We start from the raw sequence: 25,672 nt of genomic DNA on the forward strand, positions 1-25,672 counted from the left end.
CCCTTACTACATGCAAGACACTGTACAAAGCACTTGGAAGAATACAATAATTTAATAGCACGATTGATTTAAAGACAGGGAGAGTGCAAGTCTGACGAATATGTATGGAGAGGGAGTTCCAGGCAGGGAGGAGAGTGTGAGCAAGTGGGGGTCAGTGATGGGTGAGGTGAGGTACAGTGAATAGGATGGTATTTAAGCAGAGTGTGCAAACTGGTTGGAGTGGGAAGGAGTGAGGATAAGTAAGGCATTGCACTAATTGATAAAAATAATGTTGGTATTTATTAAGCACTTACTATGTGCAGAGCACTGTTCTAAGCACTGGGGTAGGTACAGGGTAATCAGGTTGTCCCACATGAGGCTTACAGTCTTAATCCCCATTTTACAATTGATGTAACTGAGGCACAGAGAAGTTAAGTGACTTGCCCACAGTCACACAGCTGACAAGTGGCAGAGCCAGGATTCAAACCCATGACCTCTGACTCCCAAGCCCGTGCTCTTTCCACTGAGCCACGCTGCTGGATGTGCCTAAAGTTAGTCTGACTGGCAGAAGGAAGCTATCAGAATTAGTTTCCTGGGACTCCATTATCATATCCCATTTCTACATACATACACACCCTTACCCCTCCCCATTTTCCCAGGTAAGCAGTTGTAATGGTGAGAGTGAAGATGGCAAAAGCTGAGTCGGGCATAAATCTCTTCCCCATTGCCTCACACATGCTCCCTCCACCTTGCAGCAGGCTGAAATTGCATCCACACAGAAGATGGCCCAATTGTCTCTCTCTCAAGCCCATCTGAGTTTAGAACATCTTCTCCAGGGCCACAGGTCAGCCCCATTATTAGGGTCAGGGAAACCAGCATCAGAATATTTGGGTACCCATTGCATCTCAGGTACTGCAAATGGAACATCCCCCCAGGCAGAGTGATGGGAGAGAAAATGGAGTCACTTTTTTTTTGATTTATCAGGAAGTTAATTGAAAAGTTAGCTCTCTACTGCTATGACAGGTTTTCAATGCACAAATGGAACCGCTTAAACTGCAGATTTGTCACTGCTAACCTGCTTGTCCCAACCCGGCTGGAGTGCGAAATGAAAACGCTCCATTCACTGGACAGTTATTAATCTTTCTTCTACTGGGCAGAGCTCCACTGAGGAGAATATGTAGATGTTTTTTCTCAAAAGCCCAGAAGTCATCTTCCGTGGCACCTGGAAACAAGGGGCTTCAGTCACAAGTGGATTAAGAAGAAGGGCCTCCCCCTTAGGTGGGATGTCTGCAATCAGTTCCCCATAACACATCAGCACACCTAAATCAGACCCCCGGGTGTTCTCCCAGAAGTGAAGCTATTCTCTCAGCCCACAGAGGAAGTTCCTGTTGCCAACGCGGTATCAACCGGCCACAAGAAATGCTCGTTAGAATAAGTTACATATTTCCTGATCAAAATAATTTGAGCTAAGAAGATGCATTTATGGAAATGTATAAATATTTACTTCAAGTGTCCAAGTAATGCTAGAGATCTATTTTCAAACATTTGTATGAACACTTGAGCTAAAATAAAAATTGTCCTGGGATTTCCTTGCAAGGTAGTTCTAATAATTAAAGATCGAGGTATTTTTAAATACCATGTGTCAAGGGGATTAAGCCCTCATTTCTTCTTCTCCCACTCCTGTATTGCCCTGATAGTCTCCCTTTATTTATCCCCATAGCAATTATGTACATATCCATAATTTATATTAATTTCTGTCTCCCCATCTGGACTGTAAGCTTACTATGGGCAGGGAATGTTTCCGCCAACTCTTGTTATATTGCACTCTTCCAAGCACTGAGTACAGTGTTTTGCACGCAGCAATGCTCAATATATACAAATTGATGGATTGACAGTTGGCAAAAAAAAAAAAAAATTACACTTGGCAACAAAACTCACTGAAATCCAATAGCCTTATCTCTCAAACATAGAATGGCTCCCAAGTAGGAAGGAGACTGAACATGGGAATCAACTTTTGCATTAACTTACAGTCTGTTGTAAACCGATAGACAAGTGACTTATCCAACGTAGATGTAAACACACTTTCTCCTGCATGACGTCCAGCTTGGAGAACCTCGCAAAACAAGTAGTCTTGGCTTTCACTACTTGGGGGTTTCTGCATATGCCAAGAAAAGCATCCCACCTTAAAAAATGAATCATCTACAGATTTTCTGTCATGCTGATTGATTATCTTTCAGTTCTAAAGAGTATGTAAGGTTAAAAAGCATTTACAGATTTATTACCAGAATTGATCTATGTGTTTTCTGTGGGGATGAAAGCAAATTTAAATCCAGGTTCTGTTCCAGTGAGTGAAACAATAAGTATTATTGTTCAATGAATTAAGCAGAATCTAAATTAGGAAGCTAGCATACTCTCAGTTTGATTCTGGAACAGAGCACAGAGGTTGCTTTCTTATTTGCTTTTTGAATATCTGGATGATAAAATGCCATTTTAAAAGTGACATACTTGCCGGGATATGTGTCTACATTTTATCCAGATTTAGGCCTCATACCAAAAATGGTCGGAAAAAGCCTCGGCATTTTCATGAACTCAATTTTTATGTCTTAATGGGGGGAAAAAAATAAAAGCTTATCATCTTTACACCAAAAACTGTTAGAGCCATCAAAACTCCTAAAATATTTTTCAAATTTCTGCAGAACATTTCCCAAGGTCCATTTACTCTAGTTTAGTTTGCCTTTCTCTCCTCTCAGGGTTGTACCTGGAGAATTTCCAATGCTCTACTAGTCTTGGGTATGGGAGGTAGAGCCAAGCAAAGGCCTACCCATTCCATTCCTACCTTGGGCAGTGGTTAGTGAGTGAAAGGCAATCTCCTCCAAGTCAAAATTCACCTGTGCTGGGCAGCAGCAGCATGGGAGAGAGTAGAGGGCAGACACTCATTTACTGAGCGGGAGGAGGTAATAGTAACCCACTTTCATATTTTTAGCAAGGAAACTCTATGGATACACTACCAGAACAATTGCAGATGGAGACTGGGGCATTCTGGCAGAGATGTGTCTGTGGTGTCACTGAGTCAGAAAAGATTCGACAGCATAGAACAAGACAAGTTTGTCTTTCTGGACTGTGTGAGAAGATACTTGCCAGATCATCAGTGGTATTTAATGATGATGGTATTCGTTAAGTGCTTACTATGTGTCAAGCACTGTTCTAACCACTAGGGTAGATACAAGGTAATGAGGTTGTCCCATGTGGGGCTTACAGTCTTAATCCCATTTTACAGATGAGGTGACTGAGGCAAAGAGATGTTAAGTGACTTGCCCAAAAAGTCAAAGCTGATTAGTTATGGAGTCAGGATTAGAACCCATGACCTCTGACTCCCAAGCCCTTGCTCTTTCCACTCAGCCACACTGCTTATTGTGTGCAAAGTACTGTACTGTGCATTTGAGTGAGTACAATACAACTGAGGTAATGGCCACTTTCCCTCCCCACAACAAGATTTGGGGTCTTGGGTTTGATGTTTGGCCAAGTGCCCATGACGAGAAGGTCAAACTGAGTAAAAGATATATTCATCCATTTAATTCCAAGTCTCACTTGGAATTTCTGAATTTCTGACTTTCTGAATGCCAGAGACCATTCCGCATCATCGTGTTCATCTGCTTCTAAGCTCTGCCAGGATGGTAATGGGGCTTTGCCTAATCAGTGCTATTTATTGAACGTTTTGTGCAGAGCTCTGTATTAGAGTTGGCAGACACAGTCTCTGCCCACAAGAAATTTACCGGGGAGAGAGACATTGATAAATAAAAGATATGTACATAAGCACTGTGGGGTGAATATCAAGTGCTAAGGTTACAAAGTCAAGTTTATAGGCAATATGGAAGGGAGAGGGAGGAGGGGAAAAGAGGGCTTAACTGGGGAAGGCATCTTGGAGATGTGTTTATAATAATAAGCTTTAAAAGGTGGAGAGAGTGATAGTCTGGCACATAAGAAGAGGGAGAGATTTCTAGGTCAGAGGGAGAATGTAGGAAAGGGATTAGAGGTGAGGGAACCCGATAACAATAATAATAGTATTCGTTAAATATTTCCTATGTGCCAGGCACTGTACTAAGCACTGGGGTGAAAACAAGCAAATCAGATTGGACACAGTTTCTGTCCCACATAGGGTTCACAATCTCAATCCCCATTTGACAATTGAAGTAACACGCACAGAGAAGTGAAGTGACCTGTACAAGGTCACATAGCAGACAAGAAGCAGAACCAGGACTAGAAACCTAAAGATTCTTACTCTGCAATGTCTCAGAATCCACTGACTTATTGAACTTCTGCTGCTACTTCCACGTGGACAACTCCCACAGTCAGCCTCACCCATCCTAACCTCTCACCTGCTAGACACATTCACATTTCCTCCAGCTTCAAGAAAGGTTTCGCACGAATGCCTTCTTGATGCCTCAAACTCTTCAGTCTTAATCCCCATTTTACAGATGAGGTAACAGGTACAGAGAAGAGAAGTACTTGCTCAAGGCCACACAGCAAACAAGTGGGGTTCCTCAAATCCTCACCCCCAAGTTCTTCCCTCAATATTTTTTTAATGGTATTGGTTAAGTGCTTATTATATGCCAGGCACTAAAAGAAGCACTAAAAGAAGCACAAGCTAATCACATTGGACACAGTTTAGGACTCAGTCTCAAACCTCATTTTAAAGATGAGGTAACTGAGGCACACAGAAGTGATTTGCCCAAAGTCCCACAGGAGACAAGTGACAGAGCTGGGATTTGAAGCTCCCAAGTAGAGTCCTTTTAACAGCAAGTAGAATATCTGGAGTCATCACAGGGAGCTCCTGCTTCTAGAGCGCTATTGCCGGAACCTGGAGTGGTTTCTCAGCCACTTTATTCCTACAGTAATCCATCAAGGGTACTTAATGAATACTTACTGTGTCAAGCCCTTGGGAGAGTAGTGGAAAGAACCTTGGCTTGGGAGTTAGAGGTTGTGGGTTGTTATCCCAGCTCTGCCACTTGTCCACTGCATGACCTTGGGCAAGCCATTTGAGTTCTCTCTGCCTCAGTTACCTCATAAATAGGGATTAAGACTGAGCTCCATTTGGGACAACTTGATTATGTTGAATCTACCATAGCACTTAGAACAGAGCTTGGCACATAAAGAGCATTTAACAAGCACCATAATTACTATTAAAGACAGATGATTGACCACACCTGTCTGGCAAACTTGTGCCATCTTTCTCCTGACTCTCCTATACTACTGGTTGAATTATTATAAAACTAGATTTCAATATAGAGCACATAAAATAGCAGTCATCTCTGGCATGGGTGTACTCATCCTCAGCATTTTCATATCTTTGTACACATTTATTTACAAAAGTGTTAAAAAAAAATAATAATAGGCATCCATCAGATTATAAACTCTTTGGGGACAGGGAGATAAATTGCTTATTGTGTCCTTCCCAAGGGTTTAATGCAATCCATTGCTCCCCTTGGAAGCTCAAAAAGTGCTACTACTGAAAACATTTCACATTTCTTGCTCCAGGAGCAAAAAGTAATAAAAGTTAAGTCACCACTTTCAGAGTTAGCAAGGGTAAAATTTTATCACTACAGTTTTACCCCTTTAAACTTACATACCTCTTCAGTGTCCCCTCTGGACAGCCCACTTCTCTAGTTTATAACCTCTTTTTCAAAAACACAGCTTCTCAGGATTGCAGCCTGAATCCTTCATTGAAGAAAACATTCACTTAGCTCTCTTCCCACCCCTACTAGTTCTTGCTCACCTTCCACTACAAAATGCCCCCACATACTACATTCTTTTATTACCAACTACGCATTGTCCCATCCTCTCACTTCACCTGCCATTGATCTCTTAATCACACCCTCCTTCCTGCCTCTAATTTCCTTCCACTACACACCCAAGAAACCAACACTCTTCCCTGTTTCAAAATTCTACCAAGGTCATATTGCCTTCAGGAAGTCACCCATAACTGATATCAACTCACCTCCCATGCTTTAGGTACCCATCATACCCCTAACCCCACAACACACATATGTATATATATATATATCAGTAGTTTACCTTACCTGTAATTTACTTCAATGACTGTTCCTCTATTGAGCTATAAGCATCCTGAGAGGAGGAATTATGCCTAACAACTTTTCTCACCCAAGGACTCAGTGTAGAGCTCTGCACACAGTAAATACTCACCAAATACCATTAATTATGACTCCACAGGAAAGGCTAACTAGCTATCTCAATGACTCCAACCTCTTCCTCCCAACATAGAACTGAATTTTCCTAAAAAGAACTCACTCTCTCCTTTTAAAATTCTCTTCTCAGATCTGTTTGTTCACGCCCCCTTGCTACTGAATCAACTCTGATTGGCTTAACTCTCACTGATTAGAGTGGGGCTCCAGGTTAATCACATCATGCCATTAACCTAATGGGAGAGGAGTTTCTCCTGAAGCAGTTTCCCTTGGTAATGAGATTTTCCTGGGAGAGTGAGCAGGTAAACAAGTCCCTCCCAGCCTTTATTGTACTTCCATCAGATTGATCTAAAAATATTCCTTTTAATAACTAAAACAAAGTTCCTGTCTCTCTAGATAACAGGCCAGTCTCAAATTGATATGAGGTTACTTAAATATCATGCCATAGCTTCCTGCCAAAGGATTTTTTTTCTGTCTCTTTCCTCTCTCCACATATAAATGCATCAAGGATTGACCATCATATTCCCTGACTAATTTTCTTAATCTACCTTGTTCTCAACTGTCCTACCTCCAGCCCTTTACCTACTCCAGTCCCCTTGCCTGGAATTCTCTCTTTCCTGACTCCACCCTTCAAAAAAATCCCATGAACCACAGCACCTGTAGTGAGATTCCTAGGAATTGGGTTATGGGCATTGTACAAGTGGAGATGCCCAGGGACCTGGGCCAATGCCTGGAGACATATGGATCAGTCCTTGAGACAGAGCCCCTTGTTCAAAAAACTCCTAAAATCCTACTTCCTCAAAAAGCTTTCATCACTGATTCCTATCCCAATTTATATTAATTCATCAGCCAACATTAGCACTGCCATATCTTCAGACTTGTGCATATATGTTTATTTAATTTCACATTCAATCATTAAGCTCCTTATGGGCAGGGAACATGTCTGCTAATTCTGTTGTGCTTAGTACAGTGTTCTGCACATAGTAAGTGCTTATTAAATACCACTGAGCAATTGACTGATTATTTGTTTTAAGTATTCTTTCTATAAATATATAGATCTCTATTAGAGTATAAGCTCCTTGGGGCAAGAACTTGTCTTTCTTTTCTGTTGAACCTTTCCCACGGTTTAGCACAGTGCACTGACCCAGTGGTCACCCCATAAATGCCATTACTACTAGAAGTAATGGGATGGATCAGGGTAGAGAGATCTGGGTTGCAGTAGGAACCTCCTTCGACACAGTCCCTCTTGTCCCTCCCTTTGCAGGCCAGGTTGAGAACTCCAATGCCACAGCCAAGAAGGCCCATGAGTATTAGTTCCCATGTGTGTACCTTTATTCCTCTGTGGTACGAGTTGATTTTCTAACGGAAAGAAAGCAAAGAAGTAGCAGCATCATATACAAATCAAATGAGTTGGGGAAAGAGCAGACTACTTAGAAAAAATGCCAAAAAATGATTGACCAGAATATGGAAAATTCCTTTCTTCTAAAAGGAAGCAGAAAACATAGAGGAAATTAAACAGCTATTCCTCAAAACAGACATTTGACAGGTCAAGAAAAAATATCTCCAGGAACAGAGACATTATATACCCATTAATAATTATTTCAAATGTATAAAATCATCTGCTTGGTTTTCTTTAACTCTGAAAATGGTCCCTTCCACCTCTGACATTTTTTTCCCTCCTTCCAAAAGTCAGGTAAATGTCAGTTCATGTTTCAAGGCAGAACAGAGGCTAGGAGGTGGATCAGAAAGATTATTCTCGAAGTGCACTACCATTAATATTGTTATAAAAGGATTTGCTCATGAGTATGTGAAAAGAGTAATGCATTGGTGGGATGGATGAACATTTTTCACCTTCTTATCATGAATACCAATATGTTGCCCAATTGTATTTTGTTTGAAACTGAATGCATACTAATTAGCAGCACTAGGTTCCATGAAAGATTTGCCCTTATGCTTGTCTCCATATCCTTCCTCGATAAATGATTACATGCCAAAAAGGAATCCAAGGATATTTTTTCCCCTCTCAACCCCCAGTGCATTGCCAAATTTGCTTCCACATCATTCAAATTGTTTGAGCTGATGCATGTTAGTAATGAGAATAAAAGTAATGAGGATGGCAGGCACGTGAATTGTCTCTGTCAGACGAGATCCCCTAAGCTCTCCCATCTTCGTGCCTGTTCTTGGGCAAGTCACTTAACTTCTCTGTTCCTTAGTTTCCTCATTTGTAAAATAGGGATTAAATCCTAGTCCCTCTTACCTAGACTGTGATCGCCCTGTGGGACAGGAACCATGTCCAATCTAATTATCTTGTATCTACTGAAGCACTTACTACAGTGCATGGCACATAGTACGTGCTTAACAAATACCACAATTATTCTTTCTGCTCCCACAGGGATAGACAGAGGGAGAGGCCACATTGTTGTCCATTTAAGTTTGTAACTGGGCAAGGGGAGCCTTTTATTCATTGGAACAGGAAGGTGAAGTTCTTTGTGCTTTCTTGACAGACTTCAACAGATAGTAATAATAATAACAATGCTAAAAATAATGGTATTTGTTAAGGGGTTACTATGTTCTGAGCACTGTTCTAAGCACTGGGGGAGATAAAAGGTAATCAGGTTGTCCTACGAAGAGTTCACAGTCTTAATCCCCATTTTACAGATGGGGTATCTGAGGCACAGAGAAGTTAAGTGACTTGCCCAAGGTTACACAGCAGACAAGTGGTGGAGCCGGGCTTAGAACTCACATCCTCTGACTCCCAAGCCTGTGCTCTTTCCACTAAGCCACACTGCTTCTCTAACAGATGTGACTCAGCTGTTACCGTGTACAGAACACTGTACTAAACGCTTGCGAAACTACAGTGTAACAATAAGCAGACACACTCCTTGCCCATAATAAGCTTGCATCTCCCTCAGGTTGGGAACTCCTTCCCCTTTTTATTTGATGGACCACTGCTCTCCCCAGCTTCAAACCCCTACCAAAATCATACCTCCTCCAAGAGATCTTCCCCACCTAAGCCCTCACTTTCCTGTCTAAACCTCCCTCTTGTGTTGCTTATAGACCTGGGTATGTTCTATACCTAAGAATGTACCCTTTAAGCACTTTGATATTCACCTTATCCTCATCCCACAGAAGTTCAATCAATCAATAATATTTTTGAGTGCTTATTGTGTGCAGAGCACTGTACTAAGTGCTTGGGAAAGTACAATAAGCAGAGATGGCAGACATGTTCTCTACCCACAATGAGCTTACAGTCTAGAGGATGAGCTTTCAGTTAAGAGGTAAAACTAACATGTACAGATCCAGCTGTAATTTATTCTAATGTCTCTCTCTCCCCCTCCAGTTTGTGAGTTCCTTGTGGGCAGGGATACTCTATACCTATTTTCTTGTTTTGAATTCTCCTAAGCATTTAGTAATTCCCCTTCAGGGTCACACCTGGAGAGTTTTCAGGACTCTACCAGTGTCGACTGTGGGAGGAAGAATCAAGCAGAGACCTATCTATTCCATTCCTAGCTTGGGCTTTGGCTAGTGAGTGGAAGGCAATCTGTTACAAGTCAAAACTCACCTGGGCTGGGCAACAGTAGCATGGGAGAGAGTCAAGGGCAGAGACTCAAGTTTACTTCATGGAAGAAGGCAGTGGTAAAGCACTTCCGTATTTTTATCAAGGTAACTCTATGAATCCACTACCAGAATAATTACAGATGAAAGTGGGACATTCTGGGAGAGATGAATCCAAGGCGTGGTTATGGGTAGGAGACGACTCAATAGCACAAGACAAGACAAGACTATCATCTAGTAGAGTGCTCTGAAAATAGTAAGCTCTCAATAAATACCACTGATTTATTTAATGATCTTCCCTTTGGATGGAACAGACTGAATTCAGCAGAAATCCTAGTGAGAGTGTCCATCTACATCTTGTTAAAGTCACTTTTGTTACTTTTCTCTACTGTTTTCCATTCTTGCCAGCTCTCTCCTCTACCACCTACTGCTTCATGCCCTATACCTTGCATTTCTTTATCTAATGCAATATTTCCATGTCTCTTCTTTTACAGATTGTTCAGCATGCCTTCTCCTTATTTATATTAGTGGTATTGGTATAGCATTGCACTTCTCTTTGTATACAATAATGTCTTTCAGTGCCACCAACACATTAATGATAACAGGGGTATTTATTAAGTGCTTTCTATGTGCGAAGTACTTCACAAAGTGTTGGGGTAAACACAAAATAACCAGGTTGGACAAAGTCCCTGTCCCACAAAGGGCTCGCCTTCCAAGGGAGTGGGAGAACAGGTTTTTAATCCCCATTTTACAGATGATGTATCTGAAGCCCGGAGATGTTAAGCAACTTGCCCGAAGTTATACAGAAGGTTCCACTAGGCCGATGCTGGGTGTAACTGCCCTGTTTGGGTAACCCTGATCCAGGAGAGCACGTGCGTTCTCGCACGCACACACACACATACACACATACACACACACACACACACACACAAAGACATGCTGATAATAATGAATCTTTTCAGCACTTACTACAGTACTTGCCTTACAGGAAGTGCTTAACAAATGCCACAATTACTATTATTACAAAGGTTTTTCTGGCCTGAATACTGACATAGAGTGGTCCTACTCACAGAGCAAACTGTTGGTAGGACAAGAAAGGTCCTAAGTTTCAATGGAGGGAGAATGTTTTGGATCTTAGAACCATTGTCAGTATCATCAGACTTCTCATCCCAGAAATGTGCAATCTGCCTACATATCCTATATATCAGGTCCTATATATGAGTTCTATGGTCAGCCTTTCACTAAACTCAATGGAATCTGGCACTGGATGACCAATTGATGAGATTTCGTCCAGGAATCTCTGTGATCCCTCAAAAGTAAAAATCTCCATGCAATTTTTCCCATTGTCTGGTTCCAAAATAAAATGCTCACTGAACACCTACTGAATGCTGAACCGTGACCAGCCACGGGAGTTCACACTTTCCTCCCAGCTTGGTATTGGGGTCTGAAGTCATGCCAACTTTTCTCATGAACTTTCCCCCAAAAAAGTGTATTGGATTGATGGATGAAAGAACCATTCAGAATTAGCATAACTGAAAAGGGGGGTTGCTTTGAGCATCACTTTCAACATGCCATAAAAAGATGTGACATTCATCTGTCTGTTGAATGAAAAGAGAGAGGCTTTTGATTATGAGACATTTTCCTTGCTCTACAATCATTCACTAAAGCAATAGCGGTAGTATGAAAGGAAGGTTTAGTTTTTGTCAAAATTGTTCATTCTGTTTTTGCCTTGCATAGCTGCATTATGAGTGTGTTGTGATTTGGAATATCCCCCGGGAATTCAAAGGTCATTTCAATGAAAAGTCTTTTGGTTTCCAGCATTGGACACCTAATTAGAAATCTTTAATCTCCTGTTTAATGGGGAGGAAAAAGGAAAGGGTCACAAATGCCTTTACTTCTACATTTTATATAAAATAATTGGAAATAATTTCCCAGAGATAATGTTGGAAAGGCCTGATTTCCATAGGAATGTGATTTCTCCAATGGCATGTATCGATGTGGCATTTATTTTAGTCAATAAATCATTTACCAAAGGAAGTAACCAAGTAAAGGACAAAACAAAATAGCAGCTTGATCTGATATTTTCTAGAGCCTCTGCTATTGTGACACTTACCCCATCATTATTTAACATCTTACGTTTCCCAACTACTGTGACATTTTTCTTTTAATTAAGCATTGTGGCTTAGTCTTTCCACAACTCCATGGACAATACATAAATGAAGACATGTCTAGTAGTCAAGCAGTTGACAGAATAAGATTGTACCAGACTCAAGGGTAGAATCTAGTATGTGCTGTTCTGATCAGAAATTTAACTTACAGGCAATTTATAGAGTACCGAATGTGAAAACCTCTTAATCAAAAGCTAGCCCCAAACATGGTGAAGTCAAATGGTTGGACTGGATACGAGTTCTCTGTGCAAGCAGGGATAAAGAGAGTGGCTCAGTGGAAAGAGCATGGGCTTTGAAGTCAGAGGTCATGGGTTCGAATCCAGGCTCTGCCACTTGGCAGCTGTGTGACTGTGGGCGAGTCACTTCACTTCACTTCTCTGGGCCTCAGTTACCTCATCTGGAAAATGGGGATTAAGACTGTGAGCCCCACGTGGGACAACCTGATTCCCGTGTCTACCCCAGCGCTTAGAACAGTGCTCTGCACATAGTAAGAGCATAACAAATACCAACATTATTATTATTAAAGACTGGAAATGGCCCTGTGACCTAAGGTTCCTCTCTTAAGAACCTAAAAGACTTGATACAGCAGACAGAAATGCAGAAGCTCCTAAAAGGAGAAGGGCAAAGGGAGAGGAGAGTGGGAGGGTGAATAGAAGAAAGAAAAAAGGGGCAAAGGGGCAATGGGAGGAGACACACAGGACAATCTATTAGTCAATGGATTGATGGCCTTGAGTGTTAACAGAAGCCTCAATAAATAATACTGGTTGATTACTCTATGCAGAGCAATGTATTAAGCTCCTGGAAGAGTATAACACAAGAAAGCTTCTTTTTTTTTTAAGTGGTATTTGTTAAGCTCTTACTATGGGCCAGGCACTGTTCTAAGTGCTGGGATAGTTTCAAGCTAATCAGGTTGGACACATTCTCTGTCTCACCTGGGGCTCACAGTCTTACTCCTCATTTACAGATGAGGTAACTGAGGTGCAGAGAAGTGAAGTAACTAGCCCAAGATCACACAGCATACAAGGATTAGAACCCAGGACCTCACGACTCTGAGCCCCGTGCTCTATCCATTAGGCTATGCCGCGTCTCATGGTTGGTAGACACAATCCCTGCCCTCCAAGGAGCTGACAAGCTAATGAGGGAAACAGACACAAAATCAATAACAAATAGGGGAGCACCAGCGTATGAAGACATACACAAAAATGTCATGGGGCTGGGGCTGAGGTGAGTATCAAAGTGCTTAAGGGGTACTGACCCAAGACAAACGTAGAAAGGAGGGTGAATAAGGTGGAGAAATGAGAGATTTATCTGGAAAAACTTCTTGGGGGACATATGAAATTAGTAGAACATACATGTCAAGGATTCAGTAGTATGCAGGGAAGGTGAGTTCAATGAGACCCTGTCCTTGAAAGGATTGGTGAAGGGATTAAGAGGATTAGAAAGAAGATGATATGATTAAGTATTGCTAAATCATAGAAGAAAGCCAGGAGAGCACTTTTGATAATTTGGTAGACATAAAATCAAAGATGTCAGGTCAATGAGGTCAATAAGATTGGGGCAAGTATTCAGCTATCCCAGAGCTGAATAATAGAACATCGAAATCAAGCACATTTAACCACAAAACACGTTCTGGCAAAAACACACTGGACTGAAGGGTAAAAAGTGAGCAACAATTCCAGATTTCTTCGGATGCCAAAATGGGAAAGAAACAGCATATGGAGTAGGAAACCAAGATTGGCAAGCTATAGACAAAGCTGGCATCAAGAAATTAGGACAACAGACAGCGGTACATGTTGAGTCGAGGATGAAGGTACACTTGTCCTAGAGAAGTCTGCTTTGAACTGAGAAGGAGGAGGTAGTGGGACAGAGCATTAGGAGTCTCCCCCATGGACAAATTGGTACGGTTGTGGGTCCAAGAAAGAGATCAAGGCTTATTCCTTGTTATTTAAAAGGAGAATGTCTGCATCCCCTAGTCTATATTAGAGACAATTATTTGCTGAAGCAATATAATAAACACTTTCAAAATGGATACGTTCTTGTTAGGTTCTTCGGAGTTATGGTTAATTGTTTAAAGACACACTAAGTAAATTACACACATAAATAGAGGCAGAATGGGTAAGGATGAATCAGAGCTGTGCTCTCTGTTTTTCTTCTGCTATAAAAATGCATGTCAAAGATATGGCAATGAGAAATTTGAACTATTTGCCTGTTGCTCTTCATTTACAAATGGTTGTTTAGGGACTCCAAGATAAGCCACCTCCATATTTATATGTGTGCATGTTTATGAATATATATTTGTATATATGTATTTATGGAAAGAGACTGAGGGAGAGACCGAGAGAGGGAAAGAAGGGTCCCTTGACTTCAGTGAGGTCAGTGCATTCGTATCCATGCCTGCAGTTGTGGCTGTGAAGCTAGCAATGGACACTGTCAGTCAGTCAATCATATTTATTGAGCCCTTATTGTGTGCAGAACATGGTACTTAGGGCTTGGGACAGTACAATATAATAATAATAATAATAATGTTGATATTTGTTAAGCGCTTACTATGTGCAGAGCACTGTTCTAAGCGCTGGGGTAAACACAGGGGAATCATGTTGTCTCACGCGGGGCTCACAGTCTCAATCCCCATTTTACAGATGAGGGAACTGAGGCACAGAGAAGTTAAGTGACTTGCCCACAGTCACACAGCTGACAAGTGGCAGAGCCGGGATTCGAACTCATGAGCCCTGACTCCAAAGCCCGTATATAACAAACATATTCCCTGCCCACAGTGAGCTTACATTCTAGAGGGGGAAAGAGAGAAAGAGACATTAATACAAAGAAATACAATTAAAGATATGTACGTAAATGCTGTGGGGCTGGCCGGGGGAAAGATGAATAAAGGGAAAAAGTCAAGATGATGCAGAAGGGAGTGGGAGAAGAGGAAAGGAGGGCTTAGTCAGGGAAGACCCCTTGGAACAGATGTGCCTTCAGTAGGACTTTGAAAATAGGGAGAGTAATTGACTATTGGATATAAAGAGGGAGGGCATTCCAAGCCAGAGGCAGGACATGGGCAAGATGTCGGAGGCAAGATAGATGAGATCAAGGTATAATGAGAAGGTTGGCATTAGAGGAGCGAAGAGTGCAGGCTGGGTTGTAGTAGGAGAGTAGCAAGGCGAGGTAGGATGGGGTAAGGTGATTGAGTACTTTAAATAAAAATAATAATAATTGTTATGGTAGTTTTTAAGGAACTGAACATAAGCTCTGGGCTGGATACAAGCAAATCAGGTTGGACACAGTCTCTGTCCTATGTGGGAGGCTGAGAGTCAGAAGCGCTCGGTTCTAATTCAGGCTTTGACAATTACGTACATATTGATACCTTCCAGTTTTGAATTAGGGAGAATGGGCACAGTAGGAACTCAGCACTCACTGTATCCTGTTTCTCATAATAATGATGATGTCTGTTAAGAGCTTACTATGTGCCAGGCACTATACTAAGCACTGGGGTGTCTCCATCCCCCCTCGGCCCGCTCTGATGAGTACCTTTTGATCTCACCCTGTTCAGGTCCTCTCCAGCCCCATTGAAGGCAAAATCAACATTCTGGTCTCCTTACATTCAGAAGTAGAAGAAGCAATCCCTACCCTTGAAGTGTTTACAGACTAAAGGAGGAGATATTGCTGAAAACATTAATTGACTTACTTGTAGTTCACTCTCTTTGTGGATTTCCTCTATAAGAATAGGCCAAAGGCAACAGCTGCTCCTTTCAGCTTGGATTCCCTGAAGATAGTTGTCTGTTAAAGCAAAGTTAAAATGCTGCTATTTACTACCAGTGGTCCTGTTTCAATTTCCTCTACTTCTCCCCCTCCAATCTGACATATTCATATCTATTCCTTCTACAAGAGGCAAATATTCATTCATTCAATCATATTTATTGAGCACTTACTCTGTGCAGAGCATTGTACTAAGCACTTGGAATGTACAATTCGGCACCAGAGACAATCCCTGCCCAATAACGGACTCACAGTCTAAAAATATGGAGGCTCCAGAGTTCCTGAAAAGAAGCTTAAACTGTTCCAGACAAGCTGGTAGGTCCCTGAGATTCAGAGAAACTGGAACTCCCTAGATCAGTGAGGCGAACCTAGGTTAGGAAAATTCCTCATCACTCAAGAATTCTGATGGAAACTGAGAAATGCAAAAGATACATAGATCAAAAGTCCAGTCCTTGAGCTAAAAGGTGGATGTTTCACAGACTTTCCCTGGAGCCCTGCCAAGCTCCCAGTAAGAGAATGTTTTCTCAGATCCATGAAACATTCCCACATTACAATTTAAGCTATTTCCTTTTTCCTGTCCTCAATAGGGGGTGAATATCTGGTTACCATCCCCCAATTAGCAGAGTTCTACAAACTCAAAAGCAATTACTGCCATGGATCAGCCTTCTCTCCCAAGGCAGAGTTATCACATTTTCTTTAACCTTTCCCTTTCCCAACCCTTTATGCATTTTTATTGCTCTCTTCTGAGGTCCCTCCAAAGTCATCACAACTCTGAGGATCCCAAGCCCAGGAGTGTCACCTGGAGAGATTAATCAATACTGAATATGGTCGAACACCCATTCCTCAGCTCTTCTGGACTTTACTGGCCTTTCTCAGCACAATAATATTACAGGTACCTTTTCAACTTGTGGGTTTGGACAATGCCTAAGAGGTTCTTATTCATGAGTGTGTATTGAGGGCAAATCCAGGGGTCTCCCTGTGGGCTACATTATTGAACAATCCACATAGTGATGGCAGGACATGAAAAGATGGGTTCTGTGAATGTGGGGTTGGGGGCCCTAGGAGCAGGTCAGAGAGATGCTGACTGGGTCAAAACAGACAGAGCAACTGAACAAGGCTACACCAATCTGCAAGGAAATAGCAAGAAAGCCAGGTGTCAGCATTTCCAATCCAGAAATCCAGAGAAAGGTCACCATACAATAAGGCAAAGACATGAGGAGACAGGTGGACGTTTCTCTAAAGATACAAACTGGCAGGGGGGGAGGCAAAAGTAACCATATAGTTTGGGGGAGAGGCCAGACGAACATTATATTAGAAAACAAGGATGGTGCTTGAAATGGAGAAGATCATCACACTGACTATGCCTTCAAGGTTGCTTGTTCAGATTTTGTTTAATCTTTCTATTCCTCCTCTTCTTGATTGTTGTTTTCTATATTATGCATCTGGTCTCTAATTACCCTCACTCTTGCTATGACAACACTCTACCCCCCTTCCCTGGAGTCTACAACCTTGGCATTAATCTTGACTCCTCTTTTAAACTTCATAATCCATCTGTTGCCAAGTCTATTGGTTTTTCCTCCATATTTCATTCATTCATTCATCCATCCAATCCTATTTATGGAGTGCTTACTGTGGGTAGATCACTGACTAAGAGCTTAATCCTGGATCTACCCCTAGCACTTCACCCAAATGGCCACCACAACAGTTCAGAGACTTGTCATATTGTGGGTTGATTCTTGTACCCGCCTCCTCACTGGTCCCTTTGCCTCCAGATTCTCTTCATTCCAGTTAATTATTCACTCTGCTGCCAAATCATTTTTCTAAAACATTGTTCTACTTAAAGCTCCTTAGTTTGAAAATCCTCCAATTGTTATGCATCTTTGCATTTATATTAATGTCTGTTTCTCTGACCTAGTGGATAAAGCTTGGGCCAGAAGTCAGAAGGACCTGGGATCTAATCCCAGCTCTGCCACTTATCAGCTGAGTGACCTGGGGCAAGTTACTTAACTTCTCTGTGCCTCAGAGAAGCAGCATGGTGTAGTGGATAGAGCAAAGGCCTGGGTGTCAGAAGGCTGTGGGTTCTAATTCAGGCTCTGCCATTTACCTGCTGTGTGACCTTGGGCAAGTCACAACTTCTCTGTGCTTGAGTTACCTCCTCTATAAAATGGACATTAAGACTGCAAGCCTTATGTGGGACAACCTGATTATCTCGTATCTACCCCAGCGCTTAGCAGAGTGCTTGGCACAAAGTAAGCACTTAACAAATACCAACATTATTATTATTACCCCAACACTTAAAACAGTGCTTGGCACATAGTCAGCACTGAACAAATGCCATAACTATTCCCCCTTCTAGACTGTGATCCAGTTGTTGACAGGGATTGTCTCTGTTGCTGAATTGTACTTTCCAAGTGTTTAGTACAGTGCTGTGCACACAGTAAGCACTCAATAAATATGATTGAATGAATGAATCTGTAAAATGTGGATCAAGAGTGTCATCCCTATATGGGATAGGGACTACGTCCAACTAGATTACCTTGTAATCTATACCAGGGCTTAGTACAGTGTCTTGCACATACTTAGCATTTAACAAATACCACAATCATTATTATTATTTTCATTATTAACTTTATAGTGGTCAGGGAACATGTCTGTCAACTCTGTTGTATTGTACTTTCCTAAAGTGCTTACTTTGCAGTACTTTGCAATTAGTAAGCACTTGATAAATAGCTGTTGCCAAATTGTACATTACAAGCACTTAGTACTGTGCTCTCCACATAGTAAGCGCTTAATAAATGCTATTGATTGAATGAATGAACAAATACCATTGATGATGATGATGATGATGATGACTGCAAACTAGACTGTAAGCTTGTTGTGGGCAAGGAATGTATCTGTTTATTATTGTATTGTTCTCTCCCAAGCACTTAGTATAGTGCTCTGCACACAGTAACAGCTCAATAAGTACAAATGAATAAATGATGATGATGCCTCCAGCAGGAACTTCTGACTATTGACTTTGAGGCACTCAATCAACTCTCACCCTCCTACTTATCCCATGTCTTCCCTCAAAGTACCTCAGCTACCTCTCTTTGTTCTCCTCACAGTTCCTTGTTCGGGTCTCTTCCTGTCACTGACCTTTTGCTTAAGTCTTCCCTCCTGCCTAGAACTCCCTCCAGCTACATAACCAATAGACGACAACTCTCTCCATCTTCAAAGCAACTCCGATCTTCCAGAAGTCTCCGTTGATTAATCTCCCAAGGTTATCTTTGACCCCACTGTCTCTTCTGCTTTTCAGCATCAACTAGGCACTTTAGAAATCGTAACCTCCACTGATACCTATGTACTTATCTTATATACCCTATTATAACAGCACTTACACATGAGTTTGTCCCTTTTCTTTCTCCCTTCTATTTGTAAATTGTCTAAGTGTATTCTTCCTTACAAGATTATAAGCTCCTTGAAGGCAGGGGTCGTGTCTTCTAACTCTATTTTATTCTTAGTACAGTGATCTTCACTGTAGAAAAGTTCAGTGAATACTTTAATTTCTCAACACCTCATAGGCTTTAAATAAGTAATAAATAAGTATGAAATAAGCATTTGCTAAATAACATGAAAGTAGTATTATCATAACTTTCATAACTACTACTATGAATATATGACTACTATAGAGGAAAACCCCCCTCAGGGCCGCACCTGGATAGTTACCAGTACTCTACCAGTCTCGACTACAGGAGGGAGAGTCAAGCAGAGGCCTTTCCATTCCATTCCTAGCTTGGGCAGTGGCTAGTGAGTGGAAGGGAATCTGCTACAAGTCAAAACTCACCTGTGCTGGGCAGCAGTGGCATGGGACAGAGTCAAGGACAGAGACTTGTTTACTGCACAGAAGGAGGAAATGGTAAACCACTTCCAAATATTTACCAAGAAAACTCTAGGGATACACTACCGGAATGATTGCAGATGGAATTGGGGCAGAGATATGTCCAAGACTTAACTGTGGGTCAGACACGACTCATCAGCATAAGGCGACAAGAACAACGGGGGGGGAAAGGGAATATATAGAGAGGTGGGGACCATTCATTCATTAATTTATTCAATAGTATTTATTGAGCACTTACTGTGTGCAGAGCACTGTACTAAGCGCTTGGAATGTACAATTTGGCACCAGATAGACACAATCCCTGCCCACTGATGGGCTTCTAGTCTAATCGGTGGAGACAGACAGACAAAAACAATAGCAATAAATAGAATCAAGGGGATGTACATCTCATTAACAAAATAAATAGGGTAATAAAATATATAAAAATGAGCAGACAAGCACAGTGCTGAGGGGAGGGGGAGAGAGGAGGGAGGAGCAGAGGGAAAAGGGGGGAAAAGGGGCTTAGCTGAGGGGAGGTGAAGGGGGGGCAGAGAGGCAGCAGAGGGAAAAGGGGAAGCTCAGTTTGGTAAGGCCTCTTGGAGGAGGTGAGCTCTCAGTAGGGCTTTGAAGAGGGGAAGAGAATTAGTTTGGCGGAGGTGAGGATGGAGGGCATTTCAGGACAGCGAGAGGACGTGGCCCAGGGGTCAACGGCAGGATAGGCGAGAACGGGGGACGGTGAGGAGGTGGGCGGTAGAGGAGCGGAGCACGCGGGGTGGGCAGTGGAAAGAGAGAAGGGAGGAGAGGTAGGAAGGGACAAGGTGATGGAGAGCCTTGAAGCCTAGAGTGAGAAGTTTTTATTTCGTGCGGAGGTTGATAGGCAACCACTGGAGGTTTTTAAGAAGGGAAGTGACATGCCCAGAGTGTTTCTGCAGGAAGATGAGCTGGGCAGCGGAATGGAGAACAGACTGGAGCGGGGAGAGACAGGAGGAAGGGAGATCAGAGAGAAGGCTGACACAATAGTCCAGCTGGGATATTATGAGAGCCTGTACCAACAAGATAGCCATTTGGGTGGAGAGGAAAGGGCGGATCTTGGCAATATTATAAAGGTGATACTGGCAGGTCTTGGTGACGGATTGGATGTGTGGGGTGAATGAGAGAGACGAGTCAAAGATGACACCGAGGTGGCGGGCTTGAGAGACGGAAAGGATGGTCGTATCATCCACAGTGATAGGGAAATCAAGAAGAGGTCAGGGCTTGGGAGGGAAGATAAGGAGCTCAGTTTTGGACATGTTGAGTTTTAGGTGACAGGCAGACATCCAGGTACAGACGTCCTAGAGGCAGGTGAAGAAATGAGCCTGAAGGGATGGGAGAGGACAGGGGCAGAGATATAGATTTGTGTGTCATCTGCATAGAGATGATATTTGAATCCGTGAGAGCAGATGAGTTCACCAAAGGAGTGAGTGTAGATGGAGAACAGAAGAGGGCCAAGAACTGACCTTTGAGGAACTCCTACAGTTAGAGGATGGGAGGAGGAGGAGGAGCCTGTGAAGGAGACTGGGAATGACCGGCGAGAGAGATAAGAGGAGAACTAGGAGAGGATGGAGTCCGTGAAGTCAAGGTAAGTTAAGGTGTGGAGGAGAAGGGGATGGTCTACAATGTCAAAGGCAACTGAGAGGTCAAGGAGGATCAGGATAGAGTAGGAGTCATTGGATTTGTCAAGAAGGAGATCATGGGTGACCTTTGAGAGAGCAGTCTCGGTAGAGTGGAGGGGACGGAAGCCAGATTGGAGGGAGTACAGGAGAGAATTGGAGTTAAGGAATTCTAAGCAGTGAGTGTAGACAACTCGTTCTAGGATCTTGGAAAGGAAGGGTAGTAGGAAGATAGGGTGATAACTGGAAGGGGAAGTGGGGTTGAGAGAGGGTTTTTTTAGGATGGGGGAGACATGGGCATGTTTGAAGGCAGAGGGGAAGAGGCCATTGGAGAGTTAGTGGTTAAAGATAGAAGTTAAGGAGGGGAGGAGGGAAGGGGCAATGGTTTTTATAAGGTGAGCGGGAATGGGATCCGAAACACAGGTGGAGGGGGTGGCACTTGCGAGAAGGAGGAGGGAGGAGATCTCCTCTGAGGATACTGCAGGGAAAGATGGGGAAGTAGGGGAGAGGGTTGGGTGGGGGGAGGCAGAAGGGGGAGGGGTGACTTTAGGGAGCTCAGACCTGATTGTGTTAATTTTTGTGATGAAGTAGGTGGCCAGATCATTGGGGGTGAGTGATGGGGGAGGGGGAGGAACAGGGGGCCTGAGGAGACAATTAAAGGTCGGGAAAAATTGGCAGGGGTGACGGGCATGGGTGTCAGTAAGGGAAGAAAAGTAGTTTTGTCTGGCAGAGGAAAGGGCAGAGTTAAGACAGGAAAGGATAAAGTTAAAATGGATAAGGTTGGCTTGGTTGGACCTTCACCAGCAGCGCTCAGCAGCTTGAGCATAAGAGCATAGGAGGCAGACAGAGGCAGTGACCCAGGGCTGTGGGTTAGCGGTGGAGGGAAAGGGGGGGCAAGCAAGTTGAGATGAGTAGAGAGGGTGGGGTTGAGAGTGGTAACCTGATCATTGAGAGTGGGAAGAGAGGACAAGGGGGCAAGGTGTGGAGAGATGCTTTTGGAGAGATGGATGGGATCAAGAGAGCGGAGGTCTTTGTGGGGGAGTAGTACAGATTTGCAGGGGGAGAGAGTGTGAGAGATGAGGCAGGTGAGAAGGTTATGGTCCGAGAGAGGGATTTCAGAGTTGGTGAGGGAGAAGATAGTGCAGCGGTAAGAGATGATGAGATCGAGGATGTGACCAAGTTGGTGAGTGGGTGAGGTGTGGTGGAGCTGGAGCTCGGCAGAGTCGAGGAGAGATAGCAGGCGGGCGGCAGAGGAGCCACTGGGTACATCCATGTGGATGCTGAAGTCTCCGAGGATCAGAGTGGGCAGAGAGAAGGAGAGAAGGAAGGTGAGAAAGGGGTCAAGGTGGTTGAAGAAATTGGTGGTGGGACCAGGAGGGCGGTAGTTGACAGCAACAAGTATCTGGAGGGGGTGGTAGAGGTGAATGATATGGTCGAATGATATGGACCAGCCAAGTATTATTAAACAAAGAATCCAAACAGTTCCATCTGTCTCTAGTGAAGGAAGTGGGTGACCATGCAGGCCATTATATCCTGATAGAGAAGAAAACTAACTGATTGAGGCCCCATTGTGAATAGTAGATAGCGGAACACAAAGCATCTTGCATCTTTTCTTCTGAATGTGCAAATGGCAAGTGGTACCTGACTTATTTTTGTGCAGTTATAATATTGACTGTGCTATTTGTATAGTGCTTACTGTGTGCCAAACACCATTCTAGATACAAAATAATAAGATCAGATCCAGGCTTTCTTTTCTTTGCATGTACTATCTTTCTGGTCTCTGTTAAACTTCATTATCTTTGATAAAATTCCATAGGTCCAAGATGATTTTGAATTCCATTCTTTTCCATTGTGGCCCCCTTAACTTGGTCATTTAACCTTAACTCTAGGGTGCAGGCTGACTGCTGCACTTCCTCATCTTAGATGTGGGGGAGAGCTTTACTTCCTTCTAATCACCACTACATTCTCATCACCCTTCCACAGCATCACCTCCCTGCCACCAAGTGGAGTACATAAGTGAAGTGACAATGAATTACAGGGTGAACTGAAGTGAGGAAATGGATCCAGGGCAAAACTATGACTACAAACTATTGAGCTGTGAGTGATAAACGGGAAGAGAAATCTGAGGAAATGATGGTCACTGGCCACTTGGTTTTCTAGTTCAAAAGGTTGTGTTCTAGTTCAGCTTCTATCCTCTCAGTAACTGCAGGGAAAGTTTATGGCTTTTGAATCTTTTCATAAAGAATTCCTTGTGGTTGCAGAAGGTGGATCTGAGAGATGGAGGTTTCTGACCAACTCATCTGGGAAGGAGCCAGCAGAAAGAGCCCATTACAGATGTAGCAGAGGCAAAAGACAACTCTAAACTAGGACTGAGATTTTGGAGGGAAAGAAGAAATGCTTCCCTCTCTGATGTTGAATCACTTTATGAAGGCAAGGTCTCTGTTTTGGGAAATAAACTAAATTTATCAAAACAAAGATAGTGAACCTTCCATATTTCAGTTGGATTAAAAAAAAAACACCCTTTTTCTTTTCAGATTTAAGTGCAGATTCATCGCAGTAGCTGTGTCTAAGCAATTCTGCATTTCTGTATGTGATGTGTCCTTGATAGTATGTTATTCTCTAAACCACCTCATTGCTAACCCAGATCCATATCTTAAAGTCTATCACTAGGTAAATGTGCTGATTGATGAGAGGAGAAGGAGTACGGACTAGTAGAAAGGACCCAGGCCTTAGATTAGATTTAGATTTAAATCTATTTAGATCATTAAATTTATTTAGATTAGATTTAGATTAAAATCCAGTTGGGTTCTAATCCCAGCCCCACTAATTACCTGTTGCGTGACTCTAGGCAAATCATCTCTATGCTTCAGTTTCCTCAACCTGTAAAATAGAAATTAAATATCTGTCCTACCTCCCCTTTAAACTGTACATCTCTTGTGGGGCATGGACTGTGTCTGACCTGATCATATTTTATCTCCCCAAGTCCCTTAGTATGGTGCTTTTTAAAATGGCATTTGTTAAGCACTTACTATGGCCCAAACACAGCACTAAGCGCTGGGGTAGATACAAGCTAATCAGGTTGGACATGGTCCATGCCCCACCTAGGGATCACAGTCTTCACTCCTATTTTTTACAGATGAGGGAACCGAGGCACAGAGAAGTTAAGTAACGTGGCTCAGGTCACACAATAGACAAGTGGTGGATCAGGATTTGAACTCAGGTCCTTCTGACTTTCAAGCCCGTGTTCTCTCCACTAGGCAACACTGCTTCTCCAATGTGCTTAGCATATAGTAAGCATTTACAAAATGATATCATTTATTAGGAAGGACACGATATAGTTAACAGCACTATCCCAAGTGCCAGCTAAGAAAAAGTTGTTCTGAAATAGCTCAGCGATGATAATCAAGTAGGAGAAATTGGTATGGATCAAGGTTACCCTCCACACGGGGAAGCCCCCGGCCCGGGCAGTGACACCCTTGAAATATTTGGTTTACACTCCATTCCCACCTGCAGTGACTGTAACCGCTGTTCTGTCATTCTGCAGCTCAGCTCTTCAAAGACTTCCTCTTTGAATCCTCCCTCAGCCTAGTTCTTCAGGTGGCGAAAGAGCAACCATCAGGGGCAACAATGGGAGTGACTACAAAAGCAGCAGAAGCTGCCGAAACACTCCATTTCTTCATCTCCTTTCTGGGCTGAAAATCTGCTTCCCCCTTATCTCTGCTTCCCACATGCCACTTTCAGCCCCCTCCACACTCTGTCGCTTCGTGAAAGAACACAATAAACTCTCACCTCTGGCCACATCCTCTCTTGAAAGACTCTTCCAGTTGCTTCAATCTCACTCTCCTCAGTGCCTTGAGAGGATTGTCCAACTGGCCAGCAGGGAAGAAATCAGATCGTCATTGAATAGAAATGCAGCTGCCCTATCTTAGTTCTACAGAGAATTGTATATCAAGCAACCTGTTCTTAGTACCTCTGACCGCTTCATCCTGCCTTGTGCCCCCACCCCAGCAATTTCCCCGCACCCACCCACCCATCATGCTGGCCCTACTGGTTCTTCCCCTCTGCTCAGCCCGGATGAGGTCGTATTTCTTACAAAGACTAGCCTTAGCCTATTTGATTTTTGTATGCCGGCATTTCGAAGAGAAGTACTGATCTGGGCTCCCTCATTCAATTGAAACCTCTCTTGGGTTGGGTGGGCATATCTTGTTTTTCCTCTTTATTTCCCCATGGCCCAGAATTTCAGTACATGGGCTCCAGTGGATGCCCAATCTGTACCACAGAATGAATATATTATTTTCATCCTCTACTTCTTTGTGCAGCAGGACCTGGTACCTAGAGGAAAGGCTTTATCAAATAATCTCTTTGAAAATGGAATGTCCATTAGGTCGTCGGCTATCCTGAACAACTAGCACTTTTATGGCTACCTAAGAGTACCTTCTATTGCTATTTGGAACTCACATTATGCCAGCCTGGCAGTTCACTGAACTGCCAATTTCCCCTGGATTCGTA

The 25,672-nt window shown here is 42.9% G+C and overlaps 2 non-coding genes across 2 annotated transcripts; both read left to right on the forward strand.

Annotated features, from left to right (window-relative positions):
* The first annotated feature begins 9,593 nt into the window (after positions 1–9,593).
* LOC114812727 lies at positions 9,594–9,731 on the forward strand. The gene has a single exon (XR_003760378.1). It is a non-coding gene; the product is annotated as a small nucleolar RNA SNORA7 (small nucleolar RNA).
* Positions 9,732–19,333: 9,602 nt separating this feature from the next.
* On the forward strand, positions 19,334–19,471 carry LOC114812519. The gene has a single exon (XR_003760169.1). It is a non-coding gene; the product is annotated as a small nucleolar RNA SNORA7 (small nucleolar RNA).
* Positions 19,472–25,672: the final 6,201 nt, after the last annotated feature.

This window comes from Ornithorhynchus anatinus, chromosome 5 (genome assembly GCF_004115215.2).
Source record: "Ornithorhynchus anatinus isolate Pmale09 chromosome 5, mOrnAna1.pri.v4, whole genome shotgun sequence".
In the NCBI taxonomy this organism is placed as follows: domain Eukaryota; kingdom Metazoa; phylum Chordata; class Mammalia; order Monotremata; family Ornithorhynchidae; genus Ornithorhynchus; species Ornithorhynchus anatinus.